At 32.9% G+C, this 19405-nt stretch overlaps 1 protein-coding gene across 3 annotated transcripts in view; it reads left to right on the top strand.

Moving 5' to 3' along the window:
• Positions 1–19405, top strand: part of NLGN4X (neuroligin 4 X-linked) — a gene marked incomplete at both ends in the record, with an annotated part of 108367 nt that overhangs the window by 47086 nt on the left and 41876 nt on the right. The window lies entirely within an intron of this gene.

The raw sequence follows: 19405 nt of genomic DNA, 5'->3' as shown, positions 1-19405 counted from the left end.
ATTTAAATAAAAAAGAACATTTTTTTCAAAGTTAAAGGTAGACATAAAGGCAGGAATGAAAAATGTATATTTTATTGTATATATATTAAATTTTGGTGTTGAGAAGTATATCAAAAACAAACAAAACGCTTTTTATGTGTATGTACATAATCTTCATTAAATTGGATTTGTTATTGCCGTAAGATAAAATGTTTGCCTAGGAGCTTAGTGATAGTTATTGATCTGTTAAAAATGTTTATTGAAAGGTTCTCAATAGAGCTTTTATTGTTGTTTCTTAAAATTAAATTTTTGAAGGATACAAATGACTGTAAGTTATTTAAGCTATTTGACTGTCTAGCATTACGTATCAATCTTAAGAAAAAGGAAGTTTTCAATATGTTTGTTTATATATTCCTGTTATGTGAATTCATACTGAAGACTAAGGAGAGAAAGAGAGGCAGACAGTTGTGGTGTTTAGGAAAAAAAAACTACCAACAAAAAAAAAAGCAGAAAAGCAGAAGATATTCAGAATATGCATATATCACTTAGCTCAGAGAAATTGTGAGCGTATCTCTTTGTTGTTTTTTTTTTATTATTTGTTTTTGTGAAATGTAAATGTGATTCTTGAAAATACATTTGGTTCTGCCTAGAGATTGGAAGATATTAATTGAATTCCCTGTACTATTGTGTCATTTCTTAAGGACAGAGAAAATATAAAGTACATAAGCACATGGAAAGCAAATATATTTATTCATAAAATTTTAAAAAGTTTTATAATTCATAACATGTACATTTGTAAGGTTGACAGTATTTGCATCCAGTTCTTCTAGCCTGAATTGTCTTCTTTTCAAAAGATTTATTTCTCTGAGTTTGTTTCATTTGTGACTTTTTATATAGGAGGACACATGCAAACCAGATTTAAGTGTCATAACTATGTAGTTCTATTGATATTATCACACCCTGTGATAGAGGAATTTGCACTGAACAGGGCAGACATAATAACAAGTAACTGAATTGTTCGTGTATATATCTTTTCTTCCTTTGGAAAATTTGCACTGGAATGTACCCAGCTACTGAGTATAATTATTTTTATAGTATAGAATCATAGAATCACCAAGGTTGGAATTGAACTCCAAGATTATCCAGTCCATCTGTCCACCTATCACCAATATTTCCCATTTAAACCATGTCCCTCAGTACAGCATCTAAACGTTTCTTGAACACCTTCAGGGATGATGATTCCACCTTTCCTGGAGAGCTTGTTCCAGTGCCTGACCACTCTTTTGCAGAAGAAAGCCTGACATTATGAGTATATATATTCTGTAATTAAGATATATTTAATAATTTTTCTTTCAGCTTATATTGTGTCATAAACAGAAGTAGATGTAAAATCTACTAGATGGCCACTGTAAAATGTTAGCTAGACTATTTTCAACTTGAGATCCTAGGAATATATCATCAACAAAGAACTGGAAAACTGTTTTGTAACAGTGATTACATATGTTTAATCAAACAGTATTCTGAAAATTCATCTTCCTAGATGAGAAAAAACAAAAATTGCTAAGGACACTTGGTTCTCTTGACTGTCCTTCAAAGACACACAGTGTCTGGCCTTTAGAAATACGTATTTAGTCATTAAATTTTTGTCAGGATAATGGAATATAAACTATATGGGCTTTTTTATTGCTTTTGAATATAATAATTATTATTATTAATGAAATCTGTGTTTATGCTGCAAGTTATTAAAAGTCGTTGAAAAGATCTGATAACAACACATGGCTCTGCACCCTTAGAGTTTTAAAACTCTAAAACTTTTTAGGACAAGAATTCTCCACCTTTACAGATACTATAGAATTTTTAAGTTGAAATCTAGTTGTCTGTTGGCTATAACTGAGATATCAAAACTTTTAGTCTTAAGTTAACAAGAAAGAAAGCATCCCAGGTGGAAAAAAAATAATAACTATAACATGGTAAGCATTAGTGTTATAAATCATTTAAACTGGCTGATACGTATAATTATCTTCATTTCTATCTATACTTCTTGCATTTGGCTGAAATATAAATCTTCGGATAGTGCTCTGAGTAATATTTTTCTATACATCCAGAATAAAGAACTAAAATCTCCCATTTGGAGGACTTCAGAACTGCTCTAGGAATATATATCTTGACTCTATCTGCATCCAAATAGCACTGATGTAAAATAACCACCACTTGGACTGAAAGCTTTCCAATTTTATAATTATTCCTCTCTATCCTTTGGACAAAAGTACTGCTATGGGTATTCATCCTGGGATCTCCAGACTCCTAAGTATACTGTGATAATATGTATTGTACGTATTGCTTTAGAGGGAAATATTTTCCCTTTGAGAATAAATTTACATTTTCGTATATAACTCCTGAATAGGATCCTCTGGGTCAATAAAGTGGAAAGAAGATTTAGCTTTTTCTTTTTATTTACTATAGGGGTGCTATGAGAAGCAGAGCTGTACTGTGATGCCATGTTTATGCCTTGTGCAACACTTTAGGACTTGGGGGATCCTGCCTTTGCCCCACTTAGAATATCCCAGGCCTAGGTTTTCCTCTTCTCTCTATTGTGGAAAAAAAAAAGAAAAAAAAATCCAAACAAAGAACAAATGAAACAAACAAATAAAAAGGAACAACAAAAATAAAGACACAAACCCCAGCACTATTTTTATGTAGTTACATTCAGAAGTGATGCTACAAACTTTGATGAGAAAATCTTAACAACAATCTTAAGAAAAGTGAACATACTTAAATAACTTAGTATCTAGTGTTAGCTGTAACAGGCAAAATCTAAGATGAATTCTAGGAATATGAATTATGTACTTTGGAAGCCATAGTAAAATGAAACATCTAGCGTAGTAAAAGAGACACATTCAGAGTTCAAAATTATAAAACTTATTTTAGCATTACAGAGTCCACTTGTAATTTTGTATTTTCTTCCTTTTAGGATTCTAAATCTTACTGATAGGAATAGTCTGTCTCTTATCTCTTCCCCTTTCTTGATGTAAACATCCATTTTAACTACTGTCTTAAAAGACTAGACTTCATTTTAGCAAAAGTTTTTTCCACATGCAATTATAACTCACTATAAATGATCATAATAGTCAGTGTACATAAATCAGAGTTTAATTCTCAAGGAGTCTGTGTTCTAACGTAATTTGTAGAGAACTTTACCTTTCTTCACTGCTTTTCTTGTTTGTGAGTTAGAACATCAATGCAATGAAACACTGAGTGTTGTAAATGAACTGCTTTGGATTTGACTGACCGGAGGTACATCTTTGGACTACAAAATGGGTCATAAGATGATCTTCTGGATTCTTCAGAGTCATTATGGTTTAAAAGAAAAGAATATGAGTGAAAACGGAGAGGTTAGTGAGCTTTCAGAGATAAATTTTGAGTAAAATACTAATTTCCTTGTAGCAATTTGGAAGAAGTTTTTCCAGGTAAAATGAATAAAAAATTATTGACTATTAATGTGCCTAACTTTCAAGGTATCATTTTTGTTAGTACTTTTATATATTGTCAATTTGTGAAAAATATATGCTGGAAGCTCTGCAGAAGTAGTCAAAGAAATTAAGTAGTATATGGTCTCATTTTCATCTAGAACAGAGCCAGATTCCTTCATATTCACAGAGTGTACATTATTACACAACATATCAGTTTTTTTCTTTGGCAGTATAGTTGTGGCACAGTGGCTCTTTTATGCTTGTATTTTTAGCTTTTCTCTAAGTTCAGATGTCTTTATATCTCTTCCCTATCTCCAGACAACCCTTCTTTTATCTCCTGTGTGTGTAACTCCACTAATACAGGAAATGTAAAGGCGATCTGTTGCTGGAAAGGGACAGAGAAAGATTAAGACTCATGGGAATAACCCCAGAGTTTGGGTGTGCTGAATAAATCACAGTTCAACGCTTGCACATAAGAAGGGAACTTCACTTAAGCTCAATTTAGCTTATAGTGAATGTTAGTATTGCTGATGTTGACATATGCATTACTACTTTCCTTCACCTACATCTTTCAGTTTCATGCGGATGATTTCCTGATTATTTTGGTCTCTGGCCTGTCTTGTTAACTGTCCAATAATTGTATCAGCTAATGTCAGTTACCATAGCCGATCTTCTGCTTAAGTAAAACTCTTGCTCAAAGCAATAGTGAATAAATATGATTTCCATTGATATCAACACACTATTTGCTATGTATTTATTTTTATTCTTATTTTGTGTTATTATTTAAAATCTACTGTTGAGTCAGAAATTGGATTTGCACAAATGCAGCTAAGAAACCCCATCCAGATCCCATGATTTAGGGACTATCATGTCACTGCATCCTTTGCTTATAACATCAGAAATAATTATGTGTTACAGGATCATTAGAAACTATATGCTCAATCGTTTAGTTTCTAACATGAAATAAATTTCATAAAGAGAATACATGGCAGCACAGTGATTATATCTCTCAATCACAACAGATCTTCAAAGATTGCTTTGCTTGTTTTGATTGTTTTTAGGCATCCTGTAGAAAAGGCATGTTTTTATAAAATCTAAATGACATTTTGTTTTAATCTTCTGTTCAATAACATTGATTTTGGAGTCTAATTTTACTTTGATGTTTTGAATTCTTAACATCACTATTGTAACTCTAAAATATGGACAGTAACCAGTGACCCACTAGCTTTACATGTAAAGATGCTGTGAAGTAGGTTGTTGCCAGCTGGTCTACATACCCTAGTATTGTGTATATTTGAAAGTATGTCAGTCATCATTTAAACATTTCTAGCAATGTCAAGATAAATGCTGCTGTATCTAGATTAATGTAAAACAGATTTATTATTTGAAATCTATGAAAAAGTTATTTGTTTTTCATAGTATATATCCATTTTGTTATGAATTCATGTTTGTTTGTTTTTTTCCTTCTGACAGCGTGGAGTTTGTTTTTCAAATGTTGTGCTTTTGGGTGATCCATCTATCTTTTTCCATGAATTTATAACTCCTTTGCTGAAATAGTGTCCTTATGCTTTTCAGGCAGTAGTGATTCTGTACTTGCAATTTGCCTCTCACTAAGGTTTGAAGAAACAACTCTTAGTAAGGTGGACGGGACCAACAAAAAACACTGCCTTTTTAAGGCTTTTAGGGGACAAAAAAAAAAAAAAAAAAAAAAAAAAAGTACTGCAGAATGAATTTGCAGGCAGAAAATGGGTGAAACATTATACTTTAGAAGAAGCAAATCTAGATTGCTGGTAGTTTTTTTATAGACAGGAGCTGCATTTAAATGTAGCTTCAGTTGATTAGACTTAGCTGATTGGAGCTTTTGCCTCAAAGTTTGAGAAGAGATCACATAAACTAATAAAAGATACAGAGCCTATTAAACCCCTGGAGTATAGCCCAGTACCCATTGTTCTTTTTTTGCATTAAACTCATGGTTTTACACTACCACTACAAAATTCAGAAATTGATTTAATGACATTGATAACCTACTGTCTTGGTTTCAGCTGAGCAGTGTTAACCAGTGCTTTGATTGCTGTGATGGAGACACACCCAAGGCTAGACCATGCCCCTTGGCAGGGAAAAGCGACTGCCTTTGTAGTGAGGCAGCAGAGGATGGGGTGAAGCCAGAACAGGGGCATCTAAATTAGGTAAGGGGTTCCATACCATGTGACAATTTGCAGAAGGCCATAAAGATATTGAAATAGGCTGAGATCAGGCAACTGTCATTACAAAATTATAGTTGATTAAAAAGAAGTTAAAGTTGAAGAGAAGATTAAATTTGCTTTGACAACTTATATACCACATATAACATGAAAGAAAAAAAAAAAAAAAGGAAGAAAACAAACCACAGCTTGTGCTATAAAACATTCAATTTCATCTTTGTTGTTGGCAAATCTAATTAAACATGGAGTTATAGTTGTTCTTCTCACAACAAAAGAATTTCACTATAAATTCTAAGGATAGATAATGAAAGTTATATTGGTTGCTCATGCTTCCAAGGATGCTCTAGACTGAACTGCAACTTCTCTCAAAAATTTAATTTTGCAGAAAGGAAAGACTTTATAAATTATTCAGCTGTTAATTTCTCTTTCATACTTACTTTAGCCTCTGATGGCTAGCAGCCAGTTTTTCAGGAAAAAAATGTGGCTGGCATTAGAACTTATTGACCATACTGCTGTTCTTTTCCTTCCTTATGCTACTAATACACCTTTTTGCAAAATTTAATGTGATTAAATATTGCAAGTTTTGGAACTCTAAAAGAGGTTGGAAGCCATAATGAAGTACAAGCTGTAGTTCATACCATAATGCCGACAAAGCTGAACTTGCCTTTGAAAGCGACAAGTTGCTAAAAGCAACTCGAATGAAGACCCATTTTTAAATGTATTTTCTGAGAACTTACTTGCAGCCTTCCGTTTCTTATGCAGGCTTTTATTGAAATCAGATGCTGCTTAAGGTTACTTGATACGTTCATTTGTATGTATCTTAAGAACAGTAATAAAATCTCTTACAGTAGCATAAATTAAATCTATTTTTTTACCTTTAAGGAATTGTAATGTCAACATTAAAAATAATAACGGAAAAACAACAACAAAAGGAGTGCAAATGAAAATGTGAGAAATCTGAAACTTCTGATCTGTGCAACAGTTCTTTAAGTGGAAAGGCAGGATTTTTTCTTTGCTTTCTTTTTTTCTAATCATGTTATGGAGAGCTAGTCAGAACATTATACCTTCTTTATAATGTTAAAATATATGGGTTAAATTCACAGTTGAAGTAAATCATTTGACTCTACTGGATATATCCCAAAACGTCAATTTCTCACTTTTATTTTCTTTTTAAAATTTGTTTTGCAATGTACATGAGCTATCTTGTCAGTGTGGATCATAAGAACACTTTAATTGAAACCAGAAGCTTTATGCTTGATTTCATATTTGTCAAAGAAAATGAAAGGTTTGGAGCACTTTTATATAGTAGAGCAAGCATAAGGAATTGTCTCACTCCAATTTATAGAAGGGAGATGAGGTTCTTTTAATATCTGTATACCCGGCATGAGATTAGGAAACAATGGTTCAAATTTAGTCCAACCAGCTTATTATAAATCCAGGGAAGGGAAGCAGGGCGATAGAAAAGATAGGAAAGAAGCAAGAATTGCATAAAGTGGGGATAGTCACCGGGATCCAGCAGCGGTCCTGCTGCTTGACGTTTGAAGGTCCCAGGCAAAAGCAGCAAGGGGGGGAGAGCAGCAGCGTGGCCAGCCTTGGGCAGCAAACAGGTAGCAGAAAGAGTCGCAGAGCCAATCTGGGAGGAAGCAGCAGGACTCAGGTAGCAGGCCCAGGAGAGTCCGTCAGTATGCAGGAATTCCATAGTGAGGAATCTGATGGCAGACACCTTTGTTCTTCTTCAGCATTGTGGTAGAGCGCAGAGCAAGTGCAGGAGGGAGAGAGTCAGGTTGTGAGGCTTCTCATGGAAGAAACCTCTTCTTCATGAGGAATCTGTTGCCAGAAAACCTTAAACCTCATGGTTTTCGATTCTTCTTTTTTCCTACTTTTTCTCCTGTCTACGTGACATCCCTGGGCACTTGAGCAAAAGCCATGTGAGTACCTCCTGAGATGGCCATCTTCCTTGAGACAAGTCCACACGAAAGACCGCTTCACGGCCATTAAGCTGCAGCTCATCTCTCTCTCCTTGCCCCTGGCCTTGTCCATCTGTGTCCTTCAGACAAAGGATTTCACAACTCTTGCCCAGGACTTGCTTGGACTTGTTCATCTGTGTCCCCAGCAAGCTTTGAAACAATGATGTAAAAGAATAATCTCTTACAGGAATAAAGGAGAGTCTGTCAGTATTTTAAGATACTGTCTTGAAATAGATGTAAAATATTTTCTGAATATTTTATTTTACATTCTTAGACTTTTAAAACTAATTAAGAATATCGGGCAGCAATTCAATAATAATATAATAATAAATATGTTGCTTGTATTTACATAATTAAGGAAAAACGAAAATCGCTGAAGTTCTAAGGGTATTGAAGTGAATAAGAAATTTACTAGTCAGCTCAAAGAGATCAAGATTTCTATGTATTTACTCCCTTTATCTCATGAAAAGACACTAACATCTTTTTCAAAAAGACTTGCATTGTCTCCTCAAAAATGTTAATTGAAAACTTTTAATAATAATGTGAAGATTCTGTCTGATCAAAAGAAACACAGACTAAACCCTTCATTTCATATGAAATCCTCCATAATTTGCAGAGTTTTGCAACATTTTATGCATTAAGTGCTTGATAGCAAAAGTAGTAATGGTAAAACTACAGTAGAACTACAGTGTTTTTCTTGCTTTTCTTCAAGCCCTAATTCTCTTGCATTAGTCACTATGTGAAGATACAGCATACAGAAATAAATAAATGCTCCCTATGTGTTTTTGGGGCTTCCATTTCCAAACTGACAATGTTGTTTTCCCTTGAATAGCTCCTAACTCCTATATAAGGCATATGAGAGTATTGAATGAATAAAGATTTCCTCAGTGATGGATGTTAAAAGTGGATTCTTCTGTATATATTTGCAGGCAAAGGGTAGCAGCTGAGACAGGTAATCAATTTTCATCTTTTCATTTCTACCTTCTAACTGAAAATGATGATTTCCATTTAGAGAATCGAAATAATGTGTTCTTTTGGCATTAATTTCTGCCAGATCTCTTGTGGTAACACTGGTTTACTTAGAGCTTAGATCAGTTAGAAGAATATCACAGAATCACAGAATTGTAGAGGTTGGAAGGGACCTCCAGAGATCATCGAGTCCAACCCCCCTGCCAAAGCAGGTTCCCTACACCAGGTCGCACAGGTAGGCATCCAGGCAGGTCTTGAACATCTCCAGAGAAGGAGACTCCACCACCTCCCTGGGCAGCCTGTTCCAGTGCTCCGTCACCTCACTGTAAAGAAGTTCTTGCGCACATTTGTGCGGAACTTCCTATGCTGCAGTTTCCAGCCGTTTCCCCTTGTCCTGTCTCCACTCACCACTGAAAAGAGTCCGGCCTCGCCATTCTGCCCCCCACACCTTAGATACTTATAGACCTGGATCAGGTCCCCTCTCAGTCTTCTTTTCTCAAGGCTGAACAGACCTAGTTCACTCAGCCTTTCTTCATAGGAGAGATGCTCCAGGCCCTTCACCATCTTTGTGGCCCTATATTGCAATATAGCAATGCAAGATATAATAAAATTACTATAGAAAGAGTGGGAAGGCATATAACAGGAAAAAAATATGTTTTTAGAGTTTTCCATTTTTATTTGTTTCTTGTTTTCCAAGCCATCTATGTATAGTATTAAGTAGGATCTTTCACATTTAAAGAAAATAAAAACCAATATCCATAAGTATGCTGCATAGCTTTGTGTCTTCATTTCTTCTAGAAACCTTAAAGCAATACTTAATATCTATTCAAGTATGTGATTCAGTGTTTGATACATCCTCATAAATACGCTTTTTCACATTTCACTTGTGCTCTATCTATAACAAATAATGTTTTATTGTAAATATTTGTGATCTGTGAAAATAATGCTTTAATATTTAATACCAAGTAGATACCTAACTCCTTACAAGCTCCCAATCTCTTCTATTTTTTATTTTCACTCTTTGGAAAATAGGAGGAATCAAACACTCATTATGCCCTAGACTTTTAATTATTTTTTCAGCAAGGCCTTGGATTAGCCCTTGATGAATATACAAGGAATTTAATTCTGAATATCCTTGAATAAAGGGTAACTTGCAGATGTTGTGCTCCTAGAATAGAACAAGCTATGAGTCATAAGGTCCTAATTACATCTTTTTTCCCTTGCTCTTGAGAGGAATTACATTACTTCATTTGATGACTTCTCAAGGAGGCAGAAGTTTTCTCTTTTCTTCTACTCTGGGTTACATGTAGATGAATGGAAAAATGTATTTGTTCGTAGTGGAAGAGTGAAAGTAAGAAAATAAATTTTCCCCATGCAGTCATAACCAAGATCTGTTAGCATGGCTATCCAACTTACATCTAAGTTTCTGGGGAAAGAACCATCTTTCTGATGATTTTATTCAATTCAAGAGCTGTCCATGCCTGTGACTACTGCTCCTACCTAATAATGCCAACAAATTATTAAAATATGGAGGAAAAAGAGCCCCCCTTCTGTTGTACTGGAGGCTAAGAACAGACAGTATCAGATTGGCACAAATGTCAGATTGGCACAAACAGGTCCAGAAGATTCTGTATGGCTTTGCTCTCATGCCTCATAATGCAAGTACAATAAGTACAATACAGCTCTAGCTTGCAACCTGCCCACTCAGATCTGTTTGCATATACTTGTGATTTCTGCTATGCCACACTCACCCATTTTTTCCCTTTTTTTTTTTTTTTTCCCCAGAAATGGTTTCCTCTTCATTTGGAAGTGCAAAACTTCTTCTTCTTTTTTTTTTTTTTTTTAAAGGAAAGACATTTTAATTACATTTCTTGGTGCATAGAATTTTTTTTTTTTTTTTTTTTTTGCTGATTGTCAGAAGTACAGCATTGGTTATTTTATCAAGAAAGAAAAAATTTTCTTTTCTGAATGAAAATCCTACAGACTCTCATACATTAAATTCTTCTTGTGATTGTATTCAAGGTTCAGTTGAATTGCAAGCAAACTGTACTGACATCCTTATAGTTTCCACTGAAGGCAGCTAGACATGCCTTTGTCTGATAAAAAAGAACCAAGCCTTGCTAATCTTCTGTATTTCTAGGAGTGTTATTTCTTTTAGCTCTAAGACCCCTTTATAAAGTTATTTGCTAAAAAAATCTCTTCAAAATGTGTCAGTGTTTTACTTCCTTATTTTTAGGACATTTATATAGGATATGTTTAAGGAAATCATGGAAATTTTGCTATCAATTTACATCAGTATTTTGAAAGAAAACAAATGTAGAGATGAAGAAATTCATCCTGCAAGCCTGCTAAAATTGCATAGAAGTTAAATTGCTATTTCTGTTTCATAACTACATTCAATACACTCAGTAACTCATGGGGCAAATTTGTCTCATTCATGATGAAGTCTTGCAGTTTAAATCAATGCAACTTCTGCCCTTCAGAATATGGCATGTAGTTTTCATCTTCAGATTGCATTTCTTACAGGTAATATCTTTCCTTACTGTAAAATATTCTCCTTTCATTTTAACAACTTAATTCTATCATTTGCAAGGAAAACAGGGAGCAAATCAGTGATGTATCTCAGTCTCATAATCAGTTACATATAAGGCTGAATCACCAAGCAACAAAATGCCAGTATCTGAGTACCTGTCAAAAGACAGTATTTAAAGGAATTACATGTGCTTAGAAAACAACCAAACATCTTCCCTTTATTTTAGAAATGAAACTTATTTATTGTTGCTTATAAAGAGAGCGAAAGATCATTAAAAATTTCTGAGCAGTATCTTTGGTTAGCCTCACGCATTACAGATGCCTGGCATTGGTTAAATAAGCAATTGAAGCAGGATAGTTCACCAGAATGTTACTGTACTCAAGAATATGATAACAGAAGTTAGACTCTACTCAACATGCTGTTAGGCAAGTAAGGATTTTTTTTTTTTTTCAGTTGTAAGGAAAACTGCAGTATGTGCTTGAGTCAGTACTCAAAGAACAATATAAAAATTAGTGTACTATGAGCTTATATTAAATATGATTGTTTTTCAGATTTCCTGGTTTTGTTTGTTGATCTGCTTTTGTTTGTTTGAAGCATAACAATCCATCAAATGCAGGTGACACTTGGAAGAAGCAATACTAACTTGCAGTTGTTAAATTAAGTTGTTTGTAATTAGCTATTTGCACTTTAGCAACAGGGACATTGCACAAGATTTTTAAAAAATGCATAAAAATGTATTGGCTTGAGGTGGAGTTTTTTCCATGTACCTTGAGTCCTGGATACATCCGTTGTTTTTAATGTATGAAATACTATAAGCACTGTTCTCTTCAGGAAGACAATATAGTTTTTACATCTACATCTTCCTAGGCTTTCTGCCAGAAAACTTGGCTACCTTTTCTCACATAATACTGTTAGTCTTTGCTCTGAATGCATCATGGAATAGCAAGAACAGTTAGTGGCCTCTTGCTTTATGTTCACTCTTTCTGTCTTTTCAACGTGATGTTCACGTCAACTTAAGCATACTTTATATTTTTTCACATTTTGATATTTGTTCAATAAATGTTGGCATTGTTCAATAAATGTTGGCATTTTCATTCCATACATTTTTGACTGTTGCTTTATTTGCAAATATTGCTAAAATTTTCTGAAAATGGAAAATATTTGGAATGACATTATGATATTTTACTAACGAATCTCAGAGTTTAATGAATGGAGATGCATGCAGCCATGATCTGGATGTACTCCATCACCTTGCTACTCTCTTTTCTGTATCCTTGGGGGTGGAGAATTGGAGAGACTGACAGAGGAACGTTTCTGGTACATGTGCCCTCTTGTCTTCTTTATCTGGTAACTCTTCCAACTCAGCCCATCACATCTATGTGAAACAAATCTAGTGATGTGACACAAATCAAGTTAATTGCTGGTAACCAAGTGATTGTTAATGTGATCAGAGGTGTCTCTGTGCCTGTAGAATGAAGGAAGGCTTTTGGAGCTCTTTTCACATCTCTTTGAAGTCAGGGTTGGACAACTGCTGATGAGAGACCGTAAAAGACAGTGTGGGCAATGCAGTTCACAATGTAGCCAATGTTTCCCAACCCCGATCTAAGTAAGCATTCGGTAATATTGCATCATGTCATTATATATAATTTACTGAATTCTTACTATGCATGAAAACAAATATATACCATAACTGTTCACTTAATGAAAAAGTATGTAAAGTCGGTTGAAGCTTTAATTGCCTTACCACTCTACTAGCATTTAGTAGAAAAAAATGTTGATTTATAGGTACAGCCAAGTTATTAATGTCTGTAAATTATTATTCAATGTCAGAATAAGAAATTCTTGAGTTATTCAAAAAGCAGCAGTAGTATCAGCAGCAAGAATTCACATAAGGAACTGCAGATGGAAATATGTCTAAGCATGTGAGGCAATAGTCTGGAATATTTACAAAATACACGATACCTATTCTGGAAGCACAGTCAGCACTTCAGCTTGTGAGAATTACCAGGAAGTAAGAGCTTGAAGAGAAACTTCAAGTTCTGTCAATGTCATACAGTACTATTAGGAGTCAGAATACATAGTCTTGAATAAAACTGTTAATTTACTGAACTTCCTAACAGTTATTTATATACCTGCATTAAAAATTAGAAGCAGAAACGGTGAGGACATAGCAAGAGGGAATAATTTCAAAAAGGCACTCAGAAAACCATTGGTGAATAGAGGAATAAAAATTCCATGCTTTGAATTCCAGGGTAGTATGTTCTGTAATAGACAATTATCATTTGGACATAGCTGCTATAGAAACCTTCAACAGACTTAAAAAATCAAGTCCACTCTTGAGTGAATTGGTAATTGAAAGAATCAGTTCCAGAGAAAGAATAAAAAAAAAAGATTTCCATCTATTTATTTTTCTTCTCTTTGAAAGATCCATAGGTAAGCTTTTGTGCAAAATGAGTATATTTAATTAAATACGAAACTTGCTTAAAATATTTTTAATTTTTGTTAGGAAATGTATTCTTTTAATTTAATACAAATATATATATTTATATTTATATTTTATATATATATATATATATATATATATAAAAATCTGTCTCTGTCCCACTTCCTTAATTACTGAATAAAAAATGAAAAAATTGCTGGACCCTAGTTAGTTTATTTTTCAGTGTTATGCAGAAGATTGGTTCTTATAGGATTCTGAGAAATGTGTTTACAACTTCATAAAAATGAAATTGACAGGCTTTTAAATAACATTCCTTCATTAATTTAAGTAGTCACATTTTTAAAATTTAAAAGTATAGGGTTTGTAAGAAACTGCAGGTGTGACATAGTTAATATCTACTAATGTGTTGAAGCACAATACTTCTGGAGAATATAGACTGCATTAAAAGCAAAATAAGATTTGGCATATCACTCATGCTCCTTTATTCATTGCATCACTTAAATAGTTATGTTCTAGAATAGGATACTATTCCCAGGCAGAAGTTATGCTTTGCATATACAGTTGATATTAAAATACTGGAAATTTTAAAATATGAAAATCTTAATAACCAAAATAGAGCAGTAGTACTGAGGAACCCATTGACAGGAATGATAATTTCTTCCTGTAGTCTTTTGATGCTTTTTTTTTCTTTTTTTTAAATCAGTTTTATATGGTTCTCTAATTTTGGCTACAGAAGCAATAAGGTCACATAATTTAATAGCAACTGTTGTAAGATTTTTTTCTCTTACATGGATAATTCTCTAGGGTAGTGAATTTTTTTTGTGTCTTCTGAAGTACATTTTTTTATTAAATTAACACATTAAATATGAAATAATTTGGCATTAACAGTTTATTATATTGTAAAGCTAAGATATTAGTGCATATCATCAAGTAGTCACTATTTAGAACCAACTAAATATTTGACTATTCAGGGAATTTTTAACACTCTTTACTACTTATCTTAGGAAAAAGTGTCTGGTTTCTTGACTGAAATATAACAGTGATATCTTGTGTAAAGCCATCTCTCTTGGTTTTCAATTCTTTAACTTATGTTAATTTTATTCTATATTTTCTTTTCTGTAATCTTCACTTTCATTTAAAATTTATAGCTTCTGATTGATTTTATCTGAAACTTTGTGATGCTAGTTGAGGCTTTTTTATTGCAGTTTGAAGTTTAAAACAAACATGAAAGTGATCTATTGGATATTTTTAAGACAATATGTATAAATAATTAGTACCTCTGAAAACTATCATATCAAAACCTTTGTAACCCCAATTTTTTGGAACTGTAGTTCTTTGGTACAGAAGTGTGGTGGGTCCATCGGAATACTTTATTACCTGCTTCTCTTCTTCTCTCTCTCTCTCAGATCATGAAAAATGGCAGATTTACCAGCTGCAATGTAAAAAGAAAACAAAATTTAAAAAGCCTTAGTGGTTCATGCCATTGTTCTTCTTTTACTATATTCATTGTATTATATCACTTGTGCCATGAAAAGCAGGAAAATTTTACCTGTTGATGTAAAGACAAAAAAAAAAAAAAAACAAACAACAAACAAACAAAAAGTTTTATTTCCTCAGGCTAACTGGTTTTATATTATTTATAATATGTTTGTTTGTTCTTTGTGGTAACCTAGGAATCACAATCATTTATTTATTTATTTATTTATTATTTTTAATGTATAAGTATTAGACTTTTCTTCAATAATGCCTATAGACTTTAGGGGTAAAGGTTATGTCTGACATGGTTTCAAGGCCTTATTGCACAATGTGCCATAATCATTTTCTGAATTATGCTGCACATTTTCCATATGTACTTCCTGAACATTTATGTTCAAGGGCTTATTGGCTCTTAGAAAAAGAAGAACCTAAAACCAAAATGGAAAGAGGTAAAACTAAGTTCAATGAGCAGAGAAAATACTCAAGTGGCAGATGAAAGAAAAACAAAATACAGCCAAATAGGATCTCAGTAATTATCCTGTAGAATTTGGAATGGTGATGAAGCTATCTCCAATTGTTAGAGTAGCTATGGCTTATATATTTTTAAAATATTTTGTAAATATAGCTTATATATGTTTTTAAATATTTTTAAATATTGCTTATAATTTATTTTTTTTTAATTTTAAAATTTTAAATATATATTTGAATATATTTTAATATTTTAAAACATTTTAAAAATATATATTTTAAATACAGTTTTATATGATGCTCTTTTAGTTACTAAGCAAATTGCCTTCTACTACATTTTTGTAACTGCTCAATTATTTGAAGTTTCAATGCTGCAATCCCTGAGTTGCAGTAAATATTGAATGGATACTGTAAATATATACTGAAGGAAATATTTGTCCTCTGAGACAGAATTATGTGTTCCGTGGCTATCACTAAATTGGATATGAACTTGTCTGATAAAAGCTATGGTTGTATGATTGACAAGCTTGTGTATTTAGGAAACATTCTGACCTGGAATACGTAACTTGATCCAAGAAAAAGAAAAATCCAATTAAATATATAATTACTTTTTACTCTCAAACAAAACAAAACGAAACAACAACAACAAAAAAATACAACTTTCATTAAAAGGAGGGATAAAAACAACAGTACATTACACAAGCATATACTTTAAAGATTTTCTCATGGATGGATAAATCTAATCAAAGACCATGACAGAAATAAAAGAAAAAAAAAATTACTTGCTTCTGAAGAGTATCATTTAGTGCAGTGGGAGTGTTAGCATTCGCCACTAATATCAACAAGTAGCTTTTTTACTGAGAAGTGGTTCTTTTTATGTATTGATTCTAGGGTGATGTATCAAGGCATTAATATTCTAATTCTTCCAAATCACATTCTAAGCACATTCAGAATTGTTCTGTATTTTTGCCATATATTAACTTCTGTTCTAAATTTTTTCTCACTTAAAAATTAAAAGAAATTCAAAGGAATTTTTGTGCCATGTACCATTTGCAGTAAAGAAGAGACTTAAGTGGTAGCACTGAAAAAGCAGAAGACAAACAAAAACTAAAACAAGCATATTTGTAACAAAGGCTGACTATTTGACATGGAAAGCATGTTAAGTCTGTAAAATAAAAGAAATCTAATTAAACAGAAGATACTTAACAGAAGCTGGTGTTATGCACGTCTGGATATATGCTAAGGATTTTAATAATCACAGACAAATCTACAGTACGAACTGGAGAGAAAAGCAAGGATACTCAGTCTCTTTCCTTAGCCAAAGTTAGGATTTGTTTTCTTAAATAGGAATAAGAAGTACAGTTCACATTTGTTTGTTCATAAATGCCTTTTTCATAGGCTGATTTGCTTTATTAAATTCTTGTCTAATGTTTATTAATTGTTGCTCATTTTATTCTAAAATCTAATCCCAGCCTTCAAACAGGAAAAACTATACTAAAAAATTGCCAGTGAGAACGCACATTACATAAATACAAAAGGAAAAGTTTAAGCATCTTCTTCAATCCTGTCAATATTTATTGGTATGCTGTAGCTTAGTGACAAATGATATGACAGACATGTTTCTTATATACTTATCTTTCACTTAGTTAGAAAACAAGATTTATCTTTTTTAACTTGCCCTGAAGGGTGTGCTCTGTTGTGTTTCTGTGTTCCACATCCATAACCATGTGAACTGATCTGTACAGCAGCCAAGAGAAGGAAGGATTGGTCATATACTGTCCCTAGAAGAGTAATAGAATTGAATCCAGAAGATAATTGACATGCTAATAATGCTTAATGGCATTTCATCTTCTAAAATTAAGGAGACCACAAGTATGAATAAAGTCTGGCTGAGGACTGAGGTTTCAAGCCTGAAATTAGCAATGTTAAATAAAGGGGCTTCTGCATAAAAGGGAGATTTTGCTGCCAGGATAAAAAGCATATGAGTTGGGTGATAAGTATTTAGAAAAGGTTTATGACACACTTTTTTTTTTTTTTTTTTTTTTTTAATTTCTCTGTGAATTAAGTTTCCTTTAGAAAGTCTTTTCCAAGGAGTTAAACAGTATCCCCATAAAATTAAAAATCTGTTGAAAGTGTGCTTTACACCTATTGGTCTTTCCATTAATGTATTTATACTGCTAAGCGTGTCTGGTGAACCATCAGAATTCACATTAAACATCCTTTTGCTACCTGTGACATTCAGCAACTTTCTTTCACTTTCTTTCTAAGAACTGAAGGGATAGCAACAAGGGTGTGAAGTAGAATCCTAGTCTCAATCAGCTCAGTGTATACTCAGAAAGGGAAACTAGGCTCCTTCATTACAGGAACTTGATTCAGTTGAATAAGTGACCAAAAATCTCACCAAATACAAAAGTAAAACAGCAAAGAGTATGTTTCTTGTATAAGTACTTAAATTCAATTGCCTCACTTAAAAGAAATCAAAACCTTCCTTCTGAAGAAAAAAAGTTTTTTTTTTAATAATTGTTTTAAGATAAATATTCATATTTGATGTTGCTGTTGTTGTTTTATAAGAGATGGGCACTCCAGCTCAAGAGAGAGCTGGGAAAAATAGGATGTAAAGAACTCGGTGAGAGACACTGATAATATTTACATAGACTTATATGTTTCTCATGAAACTATTGTGGGCATACGCTAAGGAAAAAAGAAAAAAGAAATGTGGAAACAGTAGGAATATAATCAGAAGATTGTAAAATAATATTTTAAATCAATAACTAAAAACTACTATATAAAAAATGAAGACTAGTTCAGATTTTTACTTATTTTTATTCAGATTTTGACTTTTAAATTATTTTAAATTCTGAAATGTGCAAACAACCGTACATGAAGTTAATTAAATGAGGAATAAAGCGAGAAAATCACTTAAAGATGAGTGCCATAGAAATACATATAGATATGTAGAAAGATATAATTTTTTAATTTTCAAAATTTAGACTGGACAGAAATCCAATCCAACCCCTATGATTCCGTGTAAATGGTAGCTCAGTCACATAATAAATTATCATTTGGCTGCATAAAATTCTGAATAGGTGGTTCTGATTCACAAAAACATTTCATTTCTACTTCAATCTCATGCATTTTTCTGACGACTTAAAATAAACTGGACTTTCATTTTTGGGAAAACAAGAAAACAAAAAAATAAGCAGTGCAAAATTCTAAAACTATGGATACGGTTACAGCAGACTCATTCATTCAGTGAGGCATTATAGGCAAGTTGTTAAAGATCTACTTTTAAACTTAGAAGAGATTTCAGAACATTTGATTTGTTTTACTTCTTGGAAAGCTAGGTAGGAAGATTTTTTCTCTCCTTGCACGTTTTTACATTTTATTTTATTTTTTGTTAGTGTTATCAAGAGAAGGCCTAGTCTTACCTAATGTTTTTGTAAGGTCACTGAATGACCACTGTATTAAATATTATGTAAATATATTACCATCATTTTTTGTTGAAATATTAATGTGAAACATGTAAAACCTTTAGTGAAGCATTCTGTGATTTTGTTTGAGAATCTCTGACTGATGTGAGAATATCCAGATTTTCTTCTTTTAAGCATGTAATTACGTATCTGCTACACTAAGATCCAGTACAGACCAATTTAAAATAAGGAGCTGAGGATCTAGGAGAAACCTTAAAGGCTAGATAAGGTCAGGATTATAACTAGCTTCTTTTGACCTGATAGCCATGGTAGATAATAATCCAGTGGTTAAAAGAGTGAAACTGGTGTTTTATGCCTTAGTATTGTGGGAAATGCAACCAGTAACGCTATGCTAAAATGGATTAGAATCTCACTTCTTCCTTCTTCTACACTACTGTAGAGTTGGACTTGCTCATCTTTTTCTGTGCT

The sequence above is a fragment of the Tetrao urogallus genome (assembly GCF_951394365.1).
Source record: "Tetrao urogallus genome assembly, chromosome: 1".
Taxonomy (NCBI): domain Eukaryota; kingdom Metazoa; phylum Chordata; class Aves; order Galliformes; family Phasianidae; genus Tetrao; species Tetrao urogallus.
The sequence above is the reverse complement of the archived record's forward strand: the minus strand, read 5'-3'. Positions and strand labels throughout refer to the sequence as shown.